Source organism: Triticum urartu, chromosome 7 (genome assembly GCF_003073215.2).
Source record: "Triticum urartu cultivar G1812 chromosome 7, Tu2.1, whole genome shotgun sequence".
Classification (NCBI taxonomy): domain Eukaryota; kingdom Viridiplantae; phylum Streptophyta; class Magnoliopsida; order Poales; family Poaceae; genus Triticum; species Triticum urartu.
Window position 1 is genome coordinate 542,039,170 of NC_053028.1, and position 13,999 is coordinate 542,053,168.

The window sequence follows — 13,999 nt, forward strand, 5'->3', positions numbered from 1 at the left end:
TGATCTGAAGTTTCATGATCATCATCATTAACTTCCTCTCTAGTCGATGCAGGCACCTCAGAAACAATTTCTTGAGCTGCGCCACTTACCGGTTCAAGAGGTAATACTTCATCGAGTTCTACTTTCCTCCCACTTATTTCTTTCGAGAGAAACTCTTTCTCTAGAAAGGATCCATTCTTGGCAACAAAGATCTTGCCTTCGGATCTGAGGTAGAAGGTATACCCAATAGTTTCTTTAGGGTATCCTATGAAGACGCATTTTTCTGACTTGGGTTCGAGCTTTTCAGGTTGAAGTTTCTTGACATAAGCATCGCATCCCCAAACTTTTAGAAACGACAACTTAGGTTTCTTCCCAAACCATAATTCATACGGTGTCGTCTCAACGGATTTCGACGGAGCCCTATTTAAAGTGAATGCGGCATTCTCTAAAGCATAGCCCCAAAATGATAGCGGTAAATCGGTAAGAGACATCATAGATCGCACCATATCTAATAGAGTGCGATTACGACGTTCGGACACACCATTACGCTGAGGTGTTCCAGGCGGCATGAGTTGTGAAACTATTCCACATTTTCTTAAGTGTGTGCCAAATTCGTGACTCAAGTATTCTCCCCCACGATCTGATCGCAAGAACTTGATTTTCCTGTCACGTTGATTCTCAACCTCACTCTGAAATTCCTTGAACTTTTCAAAGGTCTCAAACTTGTGTTTCATTAAGTAGACATACCCATATCTACTCAAGTCATCAGTGAGGGTGAGAACATATAGCCACCGCGAGCCTCAACACTCATTGGACCGCACACATCAGTATGTATGATTTCCAATAAGTTGGTTGCTCGCTCCATTGTTCCTGAGAACGGAGTCTTGGTCATTTTACCCATGAGGCATGGTTCGCACTTGTCAAATGATTCGTAATCAAGAGACTCTAAAAGTCCATCTGCATGGAGCTTCTTCATGCGTTTGACATCTATGTGACCAAGGCGGCAGTGCCACAAGTATGTGGGACTATCATTATCAACCTTACATCTTTTGGTATTCACACTATGAATATGTGTAGCATTACGCTCGAGATTCATTAAGAATAAACCATTCACCATCGGAGCATGACCATAAAACATATCTCTCATATAAATAGAACAACCATTATTCTCGGATTTAAATGAGTAGCCATCTCGAATTAAACGAGATCCTGATACAATGTTCATGCTCAAAGCTGACACTAAATAACAATTATTGAGGTTTAAAACTAATCCTGTAGGTAGAGGTAGCGTGCTGACGGCGATCACATCGACCTTGGAACCATTCCCGACGCGCATCGTCACCTCGTCCTTCGCCAGTCTCCGCTTATTCCGCAGCTCCTGCTTTGAGTTACAAATGTGAGCAACCGCACCGGTATCAAATACCCAGGAGCTACTATGAGTACTGGTAAGGTACACATCAATTACATGTATATCACATATACCTTTTGTGACGCCGGCCTTCTTGTCCGCTAAGTATTTGGGGCAGTTTCGCTTCCAGTGGCCACTTCCCTTGCAATAAAAACACTCAGTCTCGGGCTTGGGTCCATTCTTTGGCTTCTTCCCGGCAGCTTGCTTACCGGGCGCGGCAACTCCCTTGCCGTCCTTCTTGAAGTTCTTCTTACCCTTGCCTTTCTTGAACTTAGTGGTTTTATTCACCATCAACACTTGATGTTCCTTTTTGACTTCTACCTCTGCTGATTTCAGCATTACAATACTTCAGGAATGGTCTTTTCCATCCCCTGCATATTGAAGTTCATCACAAAGCTCTTGTAGCTCGGTGGAAGCGACTGAAGGATTCTGTCAATGACCGCGTCATCCGGGAGATTAACTCCCAGCTGAGTCAAGCGGTTATGCAACCCAGACATTTTGAGTATGTGCTCGCTGACAGAACTATTTTCCTCCATCTTACAGCTGAAGAACTTGTCGGAGACTTCATATCTCTCGACCCGGGCATGAGCTTGAAAAACCATTTTCAGCTCTTCGAACATCTCATATGCTCCGTGTCTCTCAAAACACTTTTGGAGCCCCGGTTCTAAGCTGTAAAGCATGCCGCACTGAACGAGGGAGTAATCATCAGCACGTGTCTGCCAAGCGTTCATATCGTCTTGGTTCTGTGGGACGGGTGCGTCACCTAGCGGTGCTTCTAGGACATAATCTTTCTTGGCAGATATGAGGATGATCCTCAGGTTCTGGACCCAGTCCGTATAGTTGCTGCCATCGTCTTTCAGCTTGGTTTTCTCTAGGAACGCGTTGAAGTTGAGGACAACGTGGGTCATTTGATCTACAAGACATATTGTAAAGATTTTAGACTAAGTTCATGATAATTAAGTTCATCTAATCAAATTATTCAATGAACTCCCACTCAGATAGACATCCCTCCAGTCATCTAAGTATAACATGATCCGAGTTAACTAGGCCGTGTCTGATCATCACGTGAGACGGACTAGTCAACATCGGTGAACATCTTCATGTTGATCGTATCTTCTATACGACTCATGCTCGACCTTTCGGTCTTCCGTGTTCCGAGGCCATGTATGTACATGCTAGGCTCGTCAAGTCAACCTAAGTGTATTGCGTGTGTAAATCTGGCTTACACCCGTTGTATTCGAACGTTAGAATCTATCACGCCCGATCATCACGTGGTGCTTCGAAACAACGAACTTTCGCAACGGTGCACAGTTAGGGGGAACACTTTCTTGAAATTATTATGAGGGATCATCTTATTTACTTCTGTCGTTCTAAGTAAATAAGATGCAAAAACATGATAAACATCACATGCAATCAAATAATAGTGACATGATATGGCCAATATCATTTGCTCCTTTGATCTCCATCTTCGGGGCTTCATGATCATCGTTGTCACCGGCATGACACCATGATCTCCATCATCGTGTCTTCTTGAAGTTGTCTCGTCATCTATTACTTCTACTACTATGGCTAACGCTTTAGTAATAAAGTAAAGTAATTACATGACGTTTATGTTGACACGCAGGTCATAAATAAATAAAGACAACTCCTATGGCTCCTGCCGGTTGTCATACTCATCGACATGCAAGTCGTGATTCCTATTACAAGAACATGATCAATCTCATACATCACATATATCATTCATCACATCCTTTTGGCCATATCACATCACACGTCACATGCTGCAAAAACAAGTTAGACGTCCTCTAATTGTTGTTGCAAGTTTTTACGTGGCTGCTATAGGTTTCTAGCAAGAACGTTTCTTACCTACGCCAAAACCACAACGTGATATGCCAATTTCTATTTACCCTTCATAAGGACCCTTTTCATCGAATCCGATCCGACTAAAGTGGGAGAGACAGACACCCGCCAGCCACCTTATGCAACTAGTGCATGTCAGTCGGTGGAACCGGTCTCACGTAAGCGTACGTGTAAGGTTGGTCTGGGCCGCTTCATCCCACAATGTCGCCGAATCAAGATAAGACTAGTAACGGCAAGCAAATTGACAATATCGACGCCCACAACTACTTTGTGTTCTACTCGTGCATAGTAACTACGCATAGACCTAGCTCTGATACCACTGTTGGGGAACGTAGCAGAAATTCAAAATTTTCTTACGTGTCACCAAGATCTATCTATGGAGAAACCAGCAACGAGGGGAAGGAGAGTGCATCTACATACCCTTGTAGATCGCTAAGCGGAAGCGTTCAAGAGAACGGGGTTGAAGGAGTCGTACTCGTCGTGATCCAAATCACCGGAGATCCTAGTGCCGAACGGACGGCACCTCCGCGTTCAACACACGTACAGCCCGGTGACATCTCCCATGCCTTGATCCAGCAAGGAGAGAGGGAGAGGTTGAGGAAGACTCCATCCAGCAGCAGCACAACGGCGTGGTGTTGGTGGAGGAGCATGGTGATCCAGCAGGGCTTCGCCAAGCACCGCGAGATATGAGGAGAAAGAGAGGTAGGGTTGCGCCAGGGAGAGGTCAGAAACTCATGTGTTGGCAACCCCAAAGACCTCAACTATATATAGGGGAGAGGAAGGGGGCTGCGCCCCCACCTAGGGTTCGACCCTAGGGGCGGCGGCCAGCCTAGATCCCATCTGGTGGGGCAGCCAGGGGAGGGGGAGACGGAGGCGCACCGGGCATGGGCCCTAAGGCCCATCTGCCCTTAGGGTTTGCCCCCCTCCTCCCCTTAGGCGCCTTGGGCCCTTGTGGGGGGGGCGCACCAGCCCACTTGGGGCTGGTCCCCTCCCACACTTGGGCCATGCAGCCCTCCGGGGCTTGTGGCCCCACTTGGTGGACCCCCGGGACCCTCCCGGTGGTCCCGGTACGTTACCGATAAAACCCAAAACCTTTCCGGTGACCAAAACAGGACTTCCCATATATAAATCTTTACCTCCGGACCATTCCGGAACTCCTCGTGATGTCCGGGATATTATCCGGGACTCCGAATAACATTCGGTAACCACGTATATTTATTCCTTCTAACCCTAGCGTCATCGAACCTTAAGTGTGTAGACCCTACGGGTTCGGGAACCATGCAGACATGACCGAGACGTTCTCCGGTTAATAACCAACAGTGGGATCTGGATACCCATGTTGGTTCCCACATGTTCCACGATGATCTCATCGGATGAACCACGATGTCGAGGATTCGATCAATCCCGTATACAATTCCCTTTGTCTAGTGGTACGATACTTGCCCGAGATTCGATCGTCGGTATCTCGATACCTTGTTCAATCTCGTTACCGGCAAGTCTCTTTACTCGTTCCGTAACACATCATCCCGTGATCAACTCCTTGGTCACATTGTGCACATTATGATGATGTCCTACCGAGTGGGCCAAGAGATACCTCTCCGTTTACACGGAGTGAAAAATCCCAGTCTCGATTCATGCCAACCCAACAGACACTTTCGGAGATACCTGTAGTGTACCTTTATAGCCACCCAGTTACGTTGTGACGTTTGGCACACCCAAAGTATTCCTACGGTATCCGGGAGTTGCACAATCTCATGGTCTAAGGAAATGATACTTGACATTTAGAAAAGCTTTAGCATACGAACTACACGATCTTTGTGCTAGGCTTAGGATTGGGTCTTGTCCATCACATCATTCTCCTAATGATGTGATCCCGTTATCAACGACATCCAATGTCCATGGTCAGGAAACCGCAACCATCTATTGATCAACGAGCTAGTCAACTAGAGGCTTACTAGGGACATGGTGTTGTCTATGTATCCACACATGTATCTGAGTTTCCTATCAATCGTAGCAGAATTTTAAAATTTTCTACGCATCACCAAGATCAATCTATGGAGTCATCTAGCAACGAGGGAGAGGGAGTGCATCTACATACCCTTGTAGATCGCGCGCGGAAGCGTTCAAGAGAACGGGGTTGATGGAGTCGTACTCGTCGTGATCCAAATCACCGATGACCTAGCGCCGAACGGACGGCACCTCCGCGTTCAACACACACGTACGGTTGGTGAAGATCCAGCAGCACGACGGCGTGGTGGTGGAAGCAACGGTGATCTCGGCAGGGCTTCGCCAAGCACAGGGAGAGGGAGGAGTGTCACGGGAGGGAGAGGGAGGCGCCAGGGGCTAGGGTGCGGCTGCCCTCCCTCCCCCACTATATATAGGACCCCTAGGGGGGCGCCGGCCCTAGGAGATGAATCTCCAAGGGGGCGGCGGCCAAGGGGGGTGGAGTGCCCCCCAAGCCAAGTGGGGCGCCCCCACCCCTAGGGTTTCCAACCCTAGGCGCAGGGGAGGCCCATGGGGGGCGCACCAGCCCACTAGGGGCTGGTTCCCCTCCCACTTCAGCCCATGGGGCCCTCCGGGATAGGTGGCCCCACCCGGTGGACCCCCGGGACCCTTCCGGTGGTCCCGGTACAATACCGATTACCCCGAAAACCTTCCCGATGGCCGAAACTTGACTTCCTATATATAAATCTTCACCTCCGGACCATTCCGGAACTCCTCGTGACGTCCGGATCTCATCCGGGACTCCGAACAACTTTCGGGTTACGTATACTAATATCTCAACAACCCTAGCGTCACCGAACCTTAAGTGTGTAGACCCTACGGGTTCGGGAGACACGCAGACATGACCGAGACGACTCTCCGGTCAATAACCAACAGCGGGATCTGGATACCCATGTTGGCTCCCACATGCTCCTCGATGATCTCATCGGATGAACCACGATGTCGAGGATTCAATCAATCCCGTATACAATTCCCTTTGTCAATCGGTACGTTACTTGCCCGAGACTCGATCGTCGGTATCCCAATACCTCGTTCAATCTCGTTACCGGCAAGTCACTTTACTCGTACGTAATGCATGATCCCGTGATCAACCACTTGGTCACATTGAGCTCATTATGATGATGCATTACCGAGTGGGCCCAGAGATACCTCTCCATCATACGGAGTGACAAATCCCAGTCTCGATTCGTGCCAACCCAACAGACACTTTCGGAGATACCTGTAGTGTACCTTTATAGTCACCCAGTTACGTTGTGACGTTTGGCACACCCAAAGCACTCCTACGGTATCCGGGAGTTGCACAATCTCATGGTCTAAGGAAATGATACTTGACATTCGGAAAAGCTATAGCAAACGAACTACACGATCTTTGAGCTATGCTTAGGATTGGGTCTTGTCCATCACATCATTCTCCTAATGATGTGATCCCGTTATCAATGACATCCAATGTCCATAGTCAGGAAACCATGACTATCTTTTGATCAACGAGCTAGTCAACTAGAGGCTCACTAGGGACGTGTTGTGGTCTATGTATTCACACATGTATTACGATTTCCGGATAACACAATTATAGCATGAACAATAGACAATTATCATGAACAAAGAAATATAATAATAACCATTTTATTATTGCCTCTAGGGCATATTTCCAACAACATCCATCATGATGTGTATGTGCACGAGAGAGTTAGCACAAGGTAAGCATCACTCAAAGAAATTTGATGCATGGTATAATAACATGTCATCCATCATGAAATAATAGTTATTGTATATAACACGATGGTGACACAAATTGAGAATGCAAGTATATGGCACAACAATATCATTATTATTCAAGGGGAGCATATTGTGCACATAATTATAGGGATCATGCAATGGATGGGATGGATCAAAATCTCCTAAAATGTATGAGGAAACTATGGGGGTCTCCTCATGAGCAATATCGGAAACAACAAATGGAGAGAATGGACAACATCCAAAACAATATGCATATCCGAAGCTAGGTGGTCATGGCATGGCATATGAGATAAATGATGCAAAGGGGGCATATCAATATCATCACAAGAAAAACAAATGCCAATAACCATGGGCTTGTCATCTATGCCATAAGTGCAAATTGGGTGTATTTTAATGGCATATGCATAGTTACTACGAAGAGATTGCAAATATGACATATGATTGATCTCATGCATAGCATATGACAAGTCAAGCGGGTTGTCAAACATAATGTGACCTAAAGAATTGTCACAAGAAATCCTATGTAACATGGCATCACAACTAATAGACTCCACATGAGAATCATCATACTCATCGTAAATGGGCAAGAACTCATCACATGAGGAAGTCACACTAGCATGAAGCATGGAAATAGGTGGATCAACATCATGCAAGCAATCAATGTCAACAATGTCCACTAGTGGGACTAGGGTATCACCTTCACCTATGTTACCGTTTTCATTCCACTCAAGTGGTGTAGGTGAGGTGGTAAAGACCAAATGGTGGTCATCTTCATCATGATGGAACCATGTGGGGGTGCATCATATTCCACCATGGCCATCATATTGTCCAAAGGAAGGGCGTAGTCATCGCAAATCGGCGCATCATCATATATGGGACCTAGCACCAAATGAGAATACACAATAGAGGTAGAGGTTAAGTCGTTAGAAATCATAGTGGCCTCACATGCCCTATCAACTATCACACTCTCTCTATGTGATGGTTCACTCACTCCCTCAAAGTAGGTGCACTCAAACTCACATATGGTGGAATCACTCATCTTACTCAAGTGGTGGGGGTTGTGGCTCTCCTCACATGGGAATTGGGGCAACACATCATATATGGGGCTAGTGGTGAAGTCACTCTCATCCTTAATATGGTGGCACAAGTCACTCAAGTCATCATACATTGATGTGGTCAAAGGGAAAATCCCATGCTCAACCATCTCGTCGTCGTCGCCGTGGATGAAGGCCAAAGATGGTGTTGGGGAACGTAGTAATTTCAAAATTTTCCTACGCACACGCAAGATCATGGTGATGCATAGCAACGAGAGGGGAGAGTGTGATCTACGTACCCTTGTAGATCGACAACAGAAGCGTTAACGTGGTTGATGTAGTCGTACGTCTTCACGATCCGACCGATCCAAGTACCGTTACTCCGGCACCTCCGAGTTCTTGGCACACGTTCAGCTCGATGACGATCCCCGGGCTTCGATCCAGCAAAGCTTTGGGGATGAGTTCCATCAGCACGACGGTGTGGTGACGATCTTGATGTTCAACTGTTGCAAGGCTTCGCCTAAGCACCGCTACAATATGACCGAGGTGGAATATGGTGGAGGGGGGCACCGCACACGGCTAAGGAACGATCACGAGGATCAACTTGTGTGTTCTAGGGTGCCCCCTGCCCCCGTATACAAAGGAGCCAAGGGGAGGGGGCGGCCGGCCTAGGAGGGGGCGCGCCAAGGGGAGTCCTACTCCCACCGGGAGTAGGACTCCCTCCTTCCTTGTTGGAGTAGGAGAAGGGGAAAGAGGGGGAGAGGAAGAAGGAAAAGGGGGCTGCGCCCCTTGTCCAATTCGGACCAGAGGGGGGGCGCAGGCCTCCTTCCTTTTGGCCTCTCTCCTCTATTCCCGTATGGCCCAATAAGGCCCATATACTCCCCGGCGAATTCCCGTAACTCTCCGGTACTCCGAAAAATACCCGAATCACTCGGAACCTTTCCGATGTCCGAATATAGTCGTCCAATATATCGATCTTTACGTCTCGACCATTTCGAGACTCCTCGTCATGTCCCCGATCTCATCCGGGACTCCGAACTCCTTCGGTACATCAAAACTCATAAACTCATAATATAACTGTCATCGAAACCTTAAGCGTGCGGACCCTATGGTTCGAGAACAATGTAGACATGACCGAGACACGTCTCCGGTCAATAACCAATAGCGGAACCTGGATGCTCATATTGGCTCCTACATATTCTACGAAGATCTTTATCGGTCAGACCGCATAACAACATACGTTGTTCCCTTTGTCATCGGTATGTTACTTGCCCGAGATTCGATCGTCGGTATCTCAATACCTAGTTCAATCTCGTTACCTGCAAGTCTCTTTACTCGTTCCGTAATACATCATCTCACAACTAACTCATTAGTTGCAATGCTTGCAAGGCTTATGTGATGTGCATTACCGAGAGGGCCCAGAGATACCTCTCCGACAATCGGAGTGACAAATCCTAATCTCGAAATACGCCAACCCAACATGTACCTTTGGAGACACCTGTAGAGCTCCTTTATAATCACCCAGTTACGTTGTGACGTTTGGTAGCACACAAAGTGTTCCTCCGGCAAACGGGAGTTGCATAATCTCATAGTCATAGGAACATGTATAAGTCATGAAGAAAGCAATAGCAACATACTAAACGATCGGGTGCTAAGCTAATGGAATGGGTCATGTCAATCAGATCATTCAACTAATGATGTGATCCCGTTAATCAAATAACAACTCTTTGTCCATGGTTAGGAAACATAACCATCTTTGATTAACGAGCTAGTCAAGTAGAGGCATACTAGTGACACTCTGTTTGTCTATGTATTCACACATGTATTATGTTTCCGGTTAATACAATTCTAGCATGAATAATAAACATTTATCATGATATAAGGAAATAAATAATAACTTTATTATTGCCTCTAGGGCATATTTCCTTCAGATGGCACATCATCACTCTCGCCTCCTGTAACACCCATGATGCGGCTATATCTCCCACGTGTCGGAGCACGACTTAGAGGCATAACCGCATAGTAGGCATGTCGCAAGAGGGGTAATCTTTACACATCCCATGTACTGAATAAGAAAGGGATAAAGATTGGCTTACAATCGCCACTTCACACAATACATAAATATAGCATTACATCATCCAGAATACAATCAAGGTCCGACTACGGAACCAAATAAAGAAAGACAACCCCTAATGCATAGATCCCCGATCGCCCGACTGGGCTCCACTACTGATCAACTGAAACAAAACAACACAACGAACACGATCTTCATCGAGCTCCTCCTTGAGCTCGGTTGCGTCACTGCACGGATATCATCACCTGCAACTGTTTGGAAGTAATCTGTGAGTCACGAGGACTCAGCAATCTCACACCCACGAGATCAAGACTATTTAAGCTTATGGGTAGGAAAGGGTAGTGAGGTGGAGCTGCACAAGCACTAGCATATATGGTGGCTAACTTACGCAAATAAGAGCGAGAAGAGAAGCAATGCAACGGTCGTGAACTAGAAGTGATCAAGAAGTGATCCTGAAACTACTTACGTTCAAGCATAACACAAGAACTGTGTTCACTTCCCGGACTCCGCCGGAAAGAGACCATCACGGCTACACACGCGGTTGATGCATTTTAATTAAGTTAAGTTTCAAGTTTTCTACAACCCGGACATTAACAAATTCCCATCTGCCCATAACCGCGGGCACGGCTTTCGAAAGTTCAAAACCCTGCAGGGATGTCCCAACTTAGCCCATCACAAGCTCTCATGGTCAACGAAGGATATTCCTTCTCCCAGGAAGACCCGATCAGACTCGGAATCCCGGTTACAAGACTTTTCGACAATGGTAAAACAAGACCAGCAAGACCACCCGCTGTGCCGACAAATCCTGATAGGAGCTGCACATACCTCGCTCTCAGGGCACACCAGATAAGCTAAGCGTACATGAACCAACGTAACCCAAGTTGCCAAGGGACGGCCCCGCACGGTGCTCTAGTTTGGACCAACACTCAGAGGAGCACTGGCTCGGGTGTCGTGGAATTGTCACGGCAGATGTCCTTAATGTCAGGACTTAGTCGCGAGGCCAACGCATCTATGTGGTAGCTTGAGAAGGGTTGAACGGGACGAGAGACGCGGTGTTTTACCCAGGTTCGGCCCCTCACGGTGGAGGTAAAAGACTACATCCTGCTTCACTGATATTGATGATGATGACCACGATTACACGGGTGCTCTAACTCGAGAGCTATAGACTTATTTATCTAACCCTAATTTATCAAACTTGTGGCACTTGTCCTCCTTGGGGAGCCCTTCCCCTCCTTATATATGTTGAAGGGGCGGCTTACATGACCAGTCCTATTAGGATTAGGATTACTCTATTACAAGTGGAGTCCTAATCTTGCTTCCTTTGTAAGGGAATATTCCTTATGCTTTCCTCTTAAACCGACCCACCATAATACGAGCCGGCCTTCCATGAACCGTCCATTGGGCCAGCGGGTCTTGTCGCTCCTGTGACCCACCTGCCGGTTTACCAATGAGTCATCAGGCCCAGCTGGGTCATCAGTGAGTGGAGAGATCCGGGTGGGTCACTTCGTGAGTCGCCAAGTTAGGGCGGGTTACTAGTGACTCGTCAAGTCCGGTCGGGTCATACTTCCGGCCGGGTCATACCACGGGGTATATCCCCGAGATTAGCCCCCAGTTTAATTTGGATTTATCCATGTTAAACTTATCCTGCAAAATAAACACAAGAACAAACCTGACAGGTCGTGCTCCGGGTTCAAAAATTCTTGTAAGCCGGCACCTGATCATCGTTAAGTCCTTGTCATTTCCTTGTTGATATCTATATGTCCATGATCTCATAGCAAATCCCCCTTAGCAGGTATGTTTCGACTTTGTCAATGTAAGAAAAAATTCCAGATACTTCTTTTGAGAAATCCGGGTCAATAGGCCAGCTTTAGAGTCAATTTGCTGACATTGATCTCTTGTAGAGAAATATTGTAAGAAATAATCCACTTGAATCGGCTTCCAAAGCACCAGCTTAAAAAATATTGGTCTTGAAATACTCATCTGACTTTCAGCCGGCTTGTAGAACTTGCCGGTTTATCATTGCCAAAATATCCGGTTTGTAAATATTGATAGCACCGGGTCATAATTGTTTCCGACGCCGGGTCATAGTTATTGGTGACGCCGGGTCAATCTGGTTTTACTCAAAACTGAGAATTTGAAGATTTTTCTCCCTTATATCCATATTACCTGTAGCCCCCAAGTCTTGAGCAGAAACAAAGTGATGACTTAAGACTTGCTTCAATATAAATACTGCCACTTTGAAGAAATCCAGGTTGTTCATCTAGTCACTAGTAAAGACTGAATACTCCATATATGTAGCCCCCAAGTGCTGGGTTGTCATGCTTGCAGCAACCTGGGACTTGTAATTGCCTTATACTCATAAAAACTTCAACCAGTGTAGCCCCCAAGGGTCGGGTCATTATGCAATAACGAGTAGAGACTTTATAAATATGATCATATAGATTTGAACAACAACGTGTAGCCCCCAAGGGCCTGCTTAGTAAGATAATATTGAGCTGGGACTTTATATATACTTCTTTGTAAAGAACATCATATGATGTAACCCCATCATGGGGCTTGAACCCATGTCCACAAGGTTAAAAGCTTTGTGCTTTACCAACTGAGCAATGGACCCTTCAATATAATGGAATAAAACTTGTGTACCTTGAATTGTTGACAGGAGAAATTGGTAGCCCCCAAGGGCCGGCTCATTATGATGTGATGAGTCGGGTCTTCAATAAGGCCAGTAAAAATGTCTTTGCATTAGCCCCCAAGTGCCATGGTGCATGCTGGCAGTGACATGGGACTTGCATATTTGATGTGATCTCAACTTGAATAATGTAGCCCCCAAGTGCCGGGTCATAAGCCTACAGCGACTCGGGACTATTCCTTCCATTGTAGAATAAATTATATCCATTGATAAAATAATATCCATTGCGCTGAAGCGACTTTTGAAAACCTCAATCGTAATATTGGTTATTGATAACCATAATAAAAATCCAGCCATGTTGGCTATTAAAGATTTGAATAATATAACCCGATTTGAAAAACGGTTCCTGTGATATTGAATCGTACTGCCGGTTTAGGATACCTGTGCAGTAAGGGTGATAACCCAAAACTTAGAAGCCAAACCTTCCAAGTATTAATATTGTCATATGCTGGCGACTTGTCATTGAAAGCCAGGCCGGGTTAATAGAAACCACATATATATGCTTCAGATATGAGCAAAAAGTCTCAAGACAAACCCAAAAGACTATTCAAAAAACTTAAGCAAAAATAGAAAGAAGAATTTGAGGCTTCTGATTCGAATACGATCAGTAAATCGGACCAAAGGGGTTAAGCTAGGATTCGAATACGATCATGTAGCCCCCAGTGGCTTTGGCGTTGCCGATCAAGAGGGTACCGACAACTATGTTCTGTTTGGTTCGAATACGACCTATGTTTGAACAGGAAGCCCCCAAATGACCTTGAGATGTTTTTAACGACCCTGATTCGAATACGATCCAAGTCGGACCCAAAAGGGGTTAAGCTATGATTCGAATACGATCAAGAAGCCCCCTAGTGAGTTTGGCATTGTGCCGATCAAGAGGGTACCAACAGCTATGTTCTCTTTGGTTCGAATACGACCTAAGTTTGAACAGGAAGCCCCCAAATGACCTTATAAGTTTTGGCATTACGTCGATCAAGAGGGTACCGATAGCTATGCTTGATGAGCAGGAAGCCCCCAAGTGACCATAATAAGATAAGTCGTAAGGCAGGATACCCATATTTGAACTGCGCATCATGGCAGCAAGTTCCCTTTGGCAACCTTTAATTTGTCTGAGAACTCGAACTTGCGAAAGATTAATTCTTTTTGAACCGGAACTTTAACCCGGATTTGAAAGCTTCAAACTTTGTGGGAGACAGATTGTCCTTGAGCCGGAT